Source organism: Melanaphis sacchari, unplaced genomic scaffold (genome assembly GCF_002803265.2).
Source record: "Melanaphis sacchari strain LSU unplaced genomic scaffold, SCAv2.0 Contig63_pilon_pilon, whole genome shotgun sequence".
Taxonomy (NCBI): Eukaryota; Metazoa; Arthropoda; class Insecta; order Hemiptera; family Aphididae; genus Melanaphis; species Melanaphis sacchari.
In genome coordinates this window covers 510,238-523,091 of record NW_020271454.1, presented here as the reverse complement: position 1 = coordinate 523,091, position 12,854 = coordinate 510,238, and the positions used below count along the sequence as shown (strand labels likewise).

Here is a 12,854-nt window from a genome sequence, read left to right as displayed (position 1 = left end):
GTTCCAGCAAGACGGTGCTACCTATCACACTTCTGGGACCACAATTGCATTCATTCGTGAAAAATTTGACGGCCGACTCATTTCCATTCGTGGCGATCAGCAGTGGCCACCAAGGTCATGTAATTTAACTCCATGTGACTTCTTCCTTTGGGGCTACATTAAATCACTCGTTTATGCAAACAAACCGCGAACTTTATTCGATCTTAAGCAAGAAATTAAACGAGTTATCAGTGAACTCGATGGGCAAATCTGTGAAAACGTAATTTGTAATTTCATGGACAGAGTCACTGCGTGTCGAGCGAGTAGAGGGGGTCATATACACGATATTGTATTTCACACTTTAACCTCAAGTCATAGTGAAGTTATATATACCATTAATTACGTATTTATTATAAAATAAAATTGATTTATAGCAAAATTAAAAACTGCGTTCTTTATGAAAAATTTAATATTTTTTTTTTTTTTTTATTTTTACTAAATAAAATAGGTTATTACCTACAATAGACCCAAATGAGATTAACGATGTTCTTCAAACTGGTAAGTGACAAAAAATTTAAATATTGATGTTATTATGAAATATTTGATGATAATCAATTATTTTAATAATTTATTGTAAACAGAGTCTGAAATGGAGCATTTGGAAGATTCTGTTTCAGATTATCTACCAAACTACAGTTCTGATTGAACACATGTTAGTGATTCTGATTCAGATAATCAGGCATCACACTGTTCAGATAAATCACGTATGTCTAATAATAATAATACAAAACAAGATCATCGGGCTCTTTCAAATAAGCGTGCAAGAAATGTACACCTTTGGAAAAAGAATATTAGAAAAGCTAAAAAGATTCTTGGAGAAGGTTATACTGGTGTTACAGGAAAAATTATAAATGCCAAAACGTTTGAACCAATAATTTGTAAATATTTTAAGAAATGCCACAATTTCGTATCTGATACTAAGCAAAAAAAACTTAATGATAAGTTTTATAATTTGGCTAACTATGATTTACAAACATCTTTTTTATTTGGTCTTATTAAAGTAATTAATAAAAAGAGAACATACAATAGAATTGTGGATAGTGACAAAAGGTCATTTTCTAGAAAATATTATTTACCCATAGGTGATTGTAAGGAAGAAAAAGTGTGTAATATGTTATTTAAAGAGCTATTTTTTGTATTTGATGGTAGAATTACAAGAATATTAAATTCCAAACTTATTAGAGATACTCCAACACTAGACCTTAGAGATAAACATTCTGAAAATAAAACAAATAGTACAAACATTAATGAAATTAAAGATTTTATAAATAAATTTCCTAGTTATGAACCACATTATTCAAGGTTAAAAAATTTAAATAGAAAATATTTATCAGCAAATTTAAATTTGAAAATCATTTATAACCTTTATAAGAATGAAATCTTAGAACCAGTTTCTTTTTATATTTTTCAAGATGTGTTTAATAAACAATTTAATTTACATTTTCATGCACCAATATCAGATAGTTGCAAAAAATGTGATTCTTCTAATATGAAACTTTTTTTTTTTTTTTTTTTTTTTATTAGCTTTTTGTAAATACAATTATAGCTCAACAATTAATAAGTGATACAAATACAATAAACGAGAAAGAATACAAAACAAAATATAATATTACAAAAATTAAATTCTAAAGCCAGCCTCTAGAATAAAGGTTATTATTAAATTAATGACAGTTACAGAATTAGAATTGAGAATAGAATATAGATTAGGGGAGATATTAAGGGGTTTTAAGGAATTAAACAAAGTAGTGCGTTTTGAGTATAAAGAAGGACGTTCGAAAAGGATGTGAGAAAGATCACAGGGCATTTCAGTTATGTGTAAGGTGCAGAATGGGGAATCATTTAAGTCAAGTTTGTAGGCATGAGCAGGCAGGGTTGTGTGACCTGAGCGTAGGCGGTTAAATTGGACGATAGTTGCTATAGATAAATGGAGGTTGTTGAACCAGATTTTATGTGGGATAATGGGAACTATATGTTTATATCTAGCGGCAAATTTTTCTGGGAGATTTGACCATTGGGAGGACCAAAGGTGCTTAATGTGATGACGTATAGTAGGAGTAAAGTCTGTATGAGGGAGTTGGGTAAGAGAAGGACAGATTAAAGAAGACGTAGATTTGGCTAGATTATCGGCTACTTCATTTCCATAAATTCCTATGTGACTAGGGATCCACAGGAATTGAATGGAATAATTAGACTGGTGAAGTGTGAGAGTAATATGTTTTATACGGAGAGCTAGAGGGGAAGGAAGGGAGTTGAAGGGGTTGGATTTGAGAGCTAGTAGACAGGACAAGGAGTCGGAAGCTATTAGATAATTATTAGGAGCCAACTTTGATATAAGAATTAGAGCTTCTATGATGGCATAACATTCAGCGGTGAAGGAAGACGAAGAAGGGGTAAATTGTTTGTAAAAGAAATATGTAGTTCAGGAATATAAAATGAAAAACCAGCTGAGAGGGGTGAGACAGGTCCATCTGTATATACTATTATATGATTACTAAAGTTGGTATTGAGGAATTCTGAGAATATTTTGTTTATCATAGGTGCAGACATGGCTTGTAGATCGTTGGACGATAGGGAGGAGAAATTATTTTCAGTTTGAACAAGCGGAGAAAAAAGTAGAGATTCATATGATTGTTCATAAAGAGGGAGTTTGGTGGAGTTTAGAATGTATTGATGAAAATTTGAAAGAGAGTTAGCTGTTAATGAGAGAATTGGTAATGACTTCGGAACGTAGCGCCAAGTGAGGAATAGTGTGTAATACATGTCAAAAATATGATTATTGGAGTGAGCAAGTTGCTTTAAAAGAAATTTACTGGCTAGCCATCGGCATCTGATGTTAAAGGGAGCACTGTTTGATTCTACTTCGATAACTGGGCAGGGGGTTGATCTTAGGTAACCCATGATATTTCGGAGACAGGAGATTTGGAGTTTATTTATTTTGTTTAAATTTGAGCAAGATGCTGAGTTTTTCTAACACTTCAACATAGTAGATTCTGTTGTAAATTAAAAACTATGTAGGTAGTATTTATATCTATACATAGAATCAAGTATTATATTGCTAATTTTTAGACATTTATTTTTGAAGTTAAAAGTAAAACTTTAAATTCCTTAAAATCAAATAATATAAATACAATTAATAATTATATATAAAAAGAACAAAACACATTGCCCAACATTTAAAAAAAAGGCTTGGTTTAATAAACAAAAATTCTATATAGATATTAAATTAATGCATAAAGCATATACGAGTATAATGTATAATAATGTGTAATTATGTATTAACTATAATTTAAAAACAATCATAAATGAATTCTCCTATTTCCCATCATTTTAAATTCGTCAATCACTGTGTCAATGTCAATACTTGATGTTAGTTCTGATTCTGTAAACATTAATAGTAAACTATTAAGCCGGTCTTGTTGCATAGTACTTCTTAATTTATTTTTTACTATTGTTAGTTTTGAAAATACCCGTTCACAGGAACAACTAGTAACTGGTATTACACTGAATAATTTCAGTACGGTGAAAAATCCATTAAATGATTTTAAGTAATTATTTATTTTCATATAATCAAGCCATGCATGAATAGATTCATTATTAGTAGTACTATCTGGTTTACCATCAGTAGCTGGTAAATATTTTAATAATTTTATTTCAGATTCCAATATCTCTACAGGGACATTTGCAAATTTTGATAATATTGAAATCATTATAGGCGTAGAGTCTAGACGAATCATACTTGCTACAGCTTGAACTAATTGCACAATTTCTTGGTTAAACCTCGAATTGATGCCAGAAATGAGTTCATCTAATAATTGGTTGTACACAGTTACTTTAAGTTCATTTTTTTTTGTTTTAAAAAAAAATTGAGAATTTGCCGTTTTGTCTATACGAGTTGACACTTTTCTATTAATTACTTCTGGTACAGGTACACCATTTTTATTACACAGTTCTACTGATTGTTGATAAATATTTATAAACTCTTCATCACTATTCCTCATAGCCATCAAGTTTTGCACTAAAGACTCTACACTGTTTACTGCTAGTACAAGATCCATGTTTGGCGACTGTAATAAAGAACTTGTTTTTAATATTATATTTAATATAGGATTCAATAAATACAGCCCAAAAATAAAGTCAAAACTTTTTAATTGATACTTCAATCCCATTCCTTTTGCACACATTTCTGGAACACTACTACTTTCACAAATTTCTTCTATGGCTAAAAGCAAAACTTCATAGTTATTAAGCACTGATTTGACTGCTTCTGCTCGACACGCCCATCGAGTAATAGAACATGACTTTAATGTAAGTAACTTAATTCCTAAATCTTTGGATATTTTTTCCAAAAGTGTATGCCTCATTGCACTACTTTCAATAAAATTGTAGGTAAATTGTATTGTTCCGAAAAAATTGAATACCAATTTGTTTCTTTTGGAATTTTTTGATTTATCACATACCGAATCAACAAGTGCTAAGTTTAGACAATGAGCATAACAGTGAATATATTTAATATCTGAATTTTGTTCTTTACATTTTGTCTGCACGCCTCCTATTTTACCAGCCATAGTAGAAGCACCATCAAAACAAACTGATAAAACTGAATGCCAATCTTTTCCCATAAGTATCAGTACATCATGAAGACAGTCAAAAATAGCCTGAGCTGTAACAGATTGCATTCGTTTCAAAGTAACAAAAGTTTCAACTGGTCTATTTTTTTTTTCATCAAAATATCGAAAAACAATTGACAATTGCTCAAAATGTCCAACATCTGTAGTTTCATCAGCCATTATTGATATGAACGAATTTTGAATACTGTTTTTTATGTTTCGTAAAATAACATTTTTAATTGATGTTATTAAATCATTCTGTATTCTATTACTTGTATATAAAGCATTTTTTGGAGCCTCTTGTAAATGGTCTTGAAGAACAACATCATATTTTGTCAATAAGATTACTAATTCCTTAAAAAGTCCTTGATTACAACTATCAGATTTTTCATCATGACCACGAAATGGTCTACCACTCTTTCCTAAGCAAATTATAATATCAATGATACGATTCATAAATTCTCTGTTTTTTAAACGATCTTTTTCTTTTCTACTAATTTCTTCTAGACGATTCTTATCGAGCACACAGTCAATTGACTTCAAATTAATAAAATCAGTTAATGATTTTGCACTGTTTAAGTGACATTTAGATGATTGATGTTTTTTAAATGCATCAATAGCTCGATACCACGCTTTAAAACCATTACTACTAAATGCTGATTCACTGTAGCTGCTATTTATTCCATTACCTTTAAAGCAGCGACAAGGGAAACAAAATGCTGTGTCAGAAGCATCACTATACTCCAACCAATTGAAAATATCATACCAGTTTTTCTGAAATGACCTTTTTTTAGAGTTTTGAAGTGACCATGGATAAAGATCTAATATAGGGTTGTAACGTCCTTTCAAAATTCGATTTTGGAACTCTAAGCGATCTTTTGAAAATGGATTAACCGGATCATATACATTTACCATATTAACTTTAAACAAAAAAGGATATAATTAATAAATATATAATATAATTAATAAGCTACTAAAAATACATACCATCATCACTATACAGTTCCTTATTTTCATTTTTCATTGTGCCGTCAGATATAGAGTTTGTTGAATTAGTTGCACTAGCTGTTGACAGAAAAATTAAAACAGTTTAAAAAAATAAAAGTTTGTTACATTAATTGTTTTTTAATAAAATTACATACCATCATCACTATATGGTTCCTTATTTTCACCTTTCTTTGAACCGTCAGATATGGAATTTGTTGAGTTTGCTGAACAAGCTATAGACATCAATAACATAAATAATTTTAAATTATTTTTAATTATATTTATTATTTAAAATAACTCATTAAATTAATTAAATTTTACCGAGTCAGGAGTCTATCTAGACTCTTGATCAATGATTTATTTCTTACATTTATAATTACTAAGAAATTTGTTACTTACAGCTTTGAAAATTGGATGAGATGGAGCTTGATGTAAAATAATTTTTTATTGAACATTTACTTTTAATTTTTAATAGTTCTGCTTCTTTACAGGCTCTACGTTTTCTGTTTTCGCAACCACTTCGTTGACTAGACATGTTTTAAGTTCTTTATTTAATACAACTTACACAACACCCGATATATTAACAAGAATAATATTAATTATAATAATGTCTGATCAAATTATTATTTCGCGGCATTAAAATATAAAAATATTACAACAGTAAACACGAAACACTGAAACTGGACAGACAAATGACAACAGTAAACAGTTAACATACCGATAACCGATTAGATTATTGATGGGACAGTTTATGGTGTTTCATTGAAAGCGAATAATTATAAACGCATGGGTTTTTCCTTGGAGCAGTGCGTATGCGTCCACGAGCCTGCTGGTGCAGGTCCGCATTCCGCTTATACGATTTAGGTACCAACCTCATATTATGTATATTATAATTTATAATATAATAATCAACTATTGTCTATTACTATAATAGTCATGGTACCCACATAATATTTCGTACAGAATGTTTTTATGAATAAAATTGATGTAATGATAGGTATACACAAGTATTTTAAATTATATTTCACAATAACGTCACGAAAAATAAAATTTTAATGATTTCCACGAACATAATAAAATATATATATAGACATTTTACTATGGTTAATTAAAATTTTACTATGCCCCCAAAAAAAAGTTCCGGTCGAGCCAGGGCTCGCCCGGATCGCCCCGTGCGCACGCCTATGATGCTGAGCCGTAAAGAAAACAACCATAATCTAGTTTGGACCGTATGAGGGAACGATAGATCATTAATAAACTAGAAGGGTGGGAACCCCACCAGGTATTCGTTACCGACCTGAGGAAGTTGGACCATCGGGAAACATAAGCTGAGAGAGAAGTAATTTGTGGTTTCCAACGTAGTTTGGCGTCTAAGATGATACCTAGATAAGTGATATTGGGAACATAGGGGATAATATTATTGTCGAAATATGTATTTTGGGGATCTAGATATCTACGTCGGGTGAAAATGATGGATTTGCATTTCTCTGGGGCGACTTCGAATGATAACTTATCCAGAATAACTTTTAGGTCGTTAAGAATTTGATTTTGAAGAGTAATAGCAAGATCAATAGACTTATTGGAGGTAAAAATGACCATATCGTCGGCGTATATAAGACACTTATGACCCAGCCTAGTCAGATGCTTAGCGATAATGCTCATATAAATGTTGAAAAGTATTGGACTTATACAACTACCCTGTGGTAGTCCAGTGAAAGTGGAACGAGAATTGTATGATCCAAAAGGCGAGGAGAAAACGAGGTTTCTTTTATTAAACAAAGCGATCAGTATATTATTGAATTGTTGAGGAACATATAATGATTTGAGATATGAAATTAGAGTACCAATGTTGACTGAATCAAAAGCACCACGTATGTCAATGGAGGTAGCTACAAAGAACTCTTTGTTATTAAGGGAGTGGTATATGTTTCCTGTGAAAGAAGAGAGGCACTCGGTTGTACCCCTTCCTTTTCTGAAGGAAAAAAGATTATCAGGTAGGATTGAATTGTTTTCCAACCACCAGTCTAACCTAGATTTAAGCATATGTTCAAATATCTTGCATAATGCGGAAGAGAGTGCTATAGGACGAAAAGAGGTTTTGGAATTTTATTTAGCAATTGGTATGACTTTGTAGGAGCACCATGAGGGCGGAATTTGTTGGGTTGAAAGAATATTATTCATTAAGGCGAGTAGAGATTCTAATGCAATAGCAGGGAGGTGTTTTATCATAACCGGTGAAATGTTGTCGAGACCGGATGCGGTGGATTTACATGATGAAATAGCATAATTTAATTCGGACATACTGAAATTATTAGTAAGGATATGAGTAGGAGAAACATCGTGATCGTAACGAAGAAGGGATTCGGATTTGGTTGGAACGTAACAGGGAGCAATTTTGGAACAAAAAACTTCGAACCAATCTTCATTGTCGGGGCGAGTTAGGGGAGTTATACAATTTTTAAATCTCCTGGCAACAGACCAGAGGTGTTGTATGGAATTAGACGGTACTAAGTTTGAACAAAAATGCTTCCAATTATTTCTCTTGGCGTTTTTAAGAGTTCGAGTAGTATGGGCGCAAGCGTTTTGATATGAAAGGAAATCAGTAATAGAGCCGGTACGTCTGAAGGTTCTGAAAAGTAGGGATCTATTGTTGACCAATTTCGTGCAGGTGGAGTTCCACCATGGAGGGGAGGGTGGAAATATTTTTTTTTTTGGTATTTTGATGGGTATTGTTGCATTAGCGGAATTAGTTATAATATTAGTGAAAGATGAATAGGACATTGTTGAGGATATATTATCTGATAGGGTGGAAAATGAATTTTGTATTAGGAGAGAGTAAGCTGCCCAATCAGCTTTATTGAAATTATAGTATATTGGTTTATATTGGCTAGGGTCAGAATGGGTAGTGGAGAGAAAAATGTTAGTGGTAGAGCTTGAGTTTAACTTTATTATGATCGGAATGTGATCACTGCCATGAGGGTCACTTAATGTATGCCAAGATAGATTCCAAATAAGATCGGAAGAGCAGATGGAGAGATCCAAGGCTGAGTCGGTAGAATTTAAGCGCCCAATGTGGGTAGGACTGCCGTCATTTAAGATACAGAGGCCAAGTGAGTCAATTATATTGTATATATGATTTCCACGACGTGAAAATGAGTTTGATCCCCATGCGGGATGAAAGGCATTGAAGTCACCGCATAGTAGAGAGTTTCGCGTTACTAGGTTGAAAATAGTTTGCCAGAGGTTGATAGGAACATTTATATTGTTAGGAATATAACAAGACCATAATTTTAAAGGATTAGAAGAATTTGATCCTAAAACCTCTACTCCGATGAGGTCGATATTGTGATGGGAGAGTCTATCCCTAGTAATGTCGTTAATGAGAATAAGATTGGTTTTAAAAGAGTTATGAATGGCAATAGCTACGCCGCCATAACCATCAGGTCGATCGAATCTGAAGGTTTTGAAGTCTGGTAATTTAAAAGTACGTGAAGGAAGTAGCCAGGTTTCCGATAAGATGGCTATGGAACATTTGTGAGTGGTGAGTAAATGCTGTAAAGAAGGAAGTCGGGCTGTAATACTTCTAACGTTCCATTGCAGTATATTGTAGTTGTTAATGAGATGTTTATTATTGAAATTTTGGGACATGTTAGGTAATTTAGTTATTATGAATTATAGAATCGTTGAAAATATGGACATTACCTAGTCGATTGTAACAAAATTTGGAACGGCGAGGAGGGAAGTTAATGATGACTCAATTAGGTTCTGAAGATAAGACGGGGAAAAAGGAGAGGAGAGTGAAGGTGCGTTTATAAGAGATTCGGATAATTTGAGGGATAGGGTGTGAATCCAGGAGAAGTCATTATCGTTTTCATCGGGTGACTTAATTGGGCCATTGGGATTAATTAAGTAGCTCCCGTTTGGGGAGGTATAAGAGGAATCAACAGGTAAGAGATATTTTTTATTATTGTGCACCTGGGATGGATTAGATATGTATTTTTTTTTTTTTTTTTATTATTGAAGAAATGGTGGGAATTGTTTAGACTAGGAAAGTGATCATTCTGGAGAGAAGTGTCGATTTCGATGTTTTCAGAGATATGAGGCTGGCAGTTTACAATATCGGAATATTTAAAGGCTGGTGTGTAACATTTATTTTTCTTAAATATTAACGCATCTTTGTAGGATAGGTTTTCTGTCGCCATGATTTTTTTTATATCCTTTTGAAGTAACCATTCCCGGCAGGAACGGTCAGTGGCAAGGTGAGGAAGTTTGCAGTGTAGACATATCGGGTCGGTGGCTTGTGTGGAGGGGCACGAGTCTATTGAGTGCTTGGTTTCACCGCAGTGGCTGCATCTAGCTTCACTACGGCAGTATTTTTGGGTGTGTCCGAATCTTAAACAACGATTGCATTGGACAGGGGAACGGATGCTGGGCATAACTTCGAATATCATATTGTAGATAGTAATGACGGATGGTATTTTAGGTGCAATGAATTTCAGTTCTACTGTGCGAGTTTGGATAGTTTTTCCATCTTTCTGAATAGAGATGCGTTTGAATGCCTCTATTGTGACAGGTGAACATTGACCCTCGAAAAATTCTTCTTCGGAAATATTAATATCTAGTTTAATGATTCCATACGAGTATATGAGGCTGCTGGGAATATTTACGTGAAACCCGTTAGCACGCGGAATATCAGAATTTAAGCAATTATTGCCATTGAGGGTGGAATTAAAAGTAATTTTTATCTTTTTGGAACCGGCAGGTTTAATATTGGAGATACCAATAAAATTTTTGGTGAAGAATTTAGCAGCACTTATAGGATGCCAATTACCCATGTTTATATTTTGATCGATGCACTCGGCGAGTATAATTATGGGACCATTATAATCCGGTGTAAAAGAATGAAGTAGAATATTATTATTATAATTGGTTGCGTGCATATCTATATCAGTGTTGGTAACTGGAGACGACGGCGTTTTATCTGTAGATAAGCTAACGACCGGTGTGTGTTCGATTGTTTGATTATCATCAAGTATGATATTTGAATCGGGTATGCTAGTATTATCGGTTACGACATTGAAATTAAAAGTAGTTTGAGATGTATTTAATAACGGCGGGTTTTCGATAATTGATTGAAGACTAGGTGAGAGTGGATTATTGGAGTTTTTGAATACTTTACCCTTTTTCCCCATGGTGCTGAATCCATGAGTTGAGGCAGGATTTGTAGTAACTGTGTGCTTGATTTTGGTTGTGGCTGGGGATTGACCGGTACGGCTATTGCCGCCCGAGGTCGACGACATTTGAGATCACTAATTAGGATTAGAATTATTAAAGACCGAGATTACTTATCAGTGGAACGCACAGTGACAGGACTGTATGCTACGACTACGTGAACACGACTGAATATGAAACTTAAAATGTTGACTAATAATGATGAAAAATCCATCGTGAAAAATAAAAGAGAATTAATTCATAGAAAATCAGAAAGTGCTAGAGAAGGTACATAATTAGATGCTAATGAAATAAAACTAAACAATAATAATACTGCATGCATCGCCTTTAATTTAATGAAAACGTTACCAACACCCATTATTTCAACAGGAATATGTTATTATAAAAGGCAGTTATGAACTTATTGTCTTGGTATTCATGATCTTGTGACTGATAATGCAATTATGCATGTTTGGGATGAATCAATAGGTTCCAAGGGTCCCCAAGAGATTGAGTATTGCATTTTACATTATGTTAAAAATTATGTGACTTTTACTAAACTTATAATGTACTCAGATCAATGTGGTGGTCAAAATAGAAACATAAAAATGGCTACTTTATGTAATTATATAGTTGCTAGTACATAATTTACTGTTGAGGAAATTGATCACAAGTTTTTACTTAGTGGCCATTCATATTTACCCTGTGATCAGGACTTTGGACTAATTGAAAAACAAAAAAAATTTCATCCTGATATTCATTTACCAAATGACTGAAAGGCAGTCATACTATCTGCTAGAAAAGAAAACCATTTAAAATTGTTAATATGACTTCAAATGATTTATACTCAACTAAGTCATTAGAAAAGCAGATAAATAATAAGAAAATTGATCAAACTAAGGAAAAAGTGCAATGGCTAAATTATAAAAGTGTCCATTTAATTTCAACTATAAGCATTCTAATAACCCAAAATATCCATTTTACTGTAAATATATTGATAAAAGAAACTCTAAAATTCAAGACTATACAACTAATTTAGATCTTTTGTATTCAAATGGTCACACTATAAGTAGTTTTAAAAAAAATTGAATTGACCTACTTCCATTCATACCCCCAATCAAACATCAGTTTTATTTTGATCTTAAGACAGATAAAAATAATGATGATCATTATCCATTTGATGAAAATGAAGATAATAAAGAACAATAAATCATTATTATTTTTTAAAAGATAAATACTTACCAAAGAATGGTGTTAGTTTTTGAAATATGCATTAGATACTTAATTAAATTTAATGATAAGTTTTTGTTTGTATTGTTTAAAGATGTTATAATATTATTATGTTAGATTATTATATTATTATTAAGTAACAAATTGATATGTTTAATGTTATAGTTTATTACTTTTAAAATTTAATATTGTTTTTTATACTTATTTTATCATTAAACAAAAAAAGGCTGCTGTTTATATTTTATTATGTACAATTAAGCATTAAAGACTATTTTAACAATTACCTGTCTATTGAATATATAACATTTAATATCTTGTGGTCAGAGTAACTATATTTTGCAAATTTAATTTTTAGAAATTAACGAAATAATATATTCTGTAAGATGGCCTAATTCACAAAAATTATTATTTACTTAATATTTTTAAAATTAAAAATGGCCCAATCCACATTAAAACTTACATGACTTAAAGTTAAAGATTATTCTATACATAGTTGAAAAGGCATTCATTTATACATATTTATGTGACTAAATTAGTATCATTTGAGTAAGTTGTTTATAAGAAAAAAAATAAACAATAAAAGTCAAAACTGTGGTTGACGTGATGTAAAATATAACTTTTGTGGGTTGGGCAGATATGGTTCTACACGCCTCAACTATATATAATTTGATTGTATTACCAAAAATACTATTACTATTATAATTTTTTTATCTGATTATGTTATTACTTTTAATAATTGTTTATTATTTGTGTAAATGTAAATAATATACACCACTGATT

General features: G+C 31.9%; 2 pseudogenes; both read right to left on the bottom strand.

Annotated features, from left to right (window-relative positions):
• Window positions 1–3,335: 3,335 nt before the first annotated feature.
• LOC112600351 lies at window positions 3,336–5,380 on the bottom strand (annotated as a pseudogene).
• A 3,936-nt stretch (window positions 5,381–9,316) lies between these two features.
• LOC112600356 lies at window positions 9,317–10,084 on the bottom strand (annotated as a pseudogene).
• Between the last annotated feature and the right edge of the window lie 2,770 nt (window positions 10,085–12,854).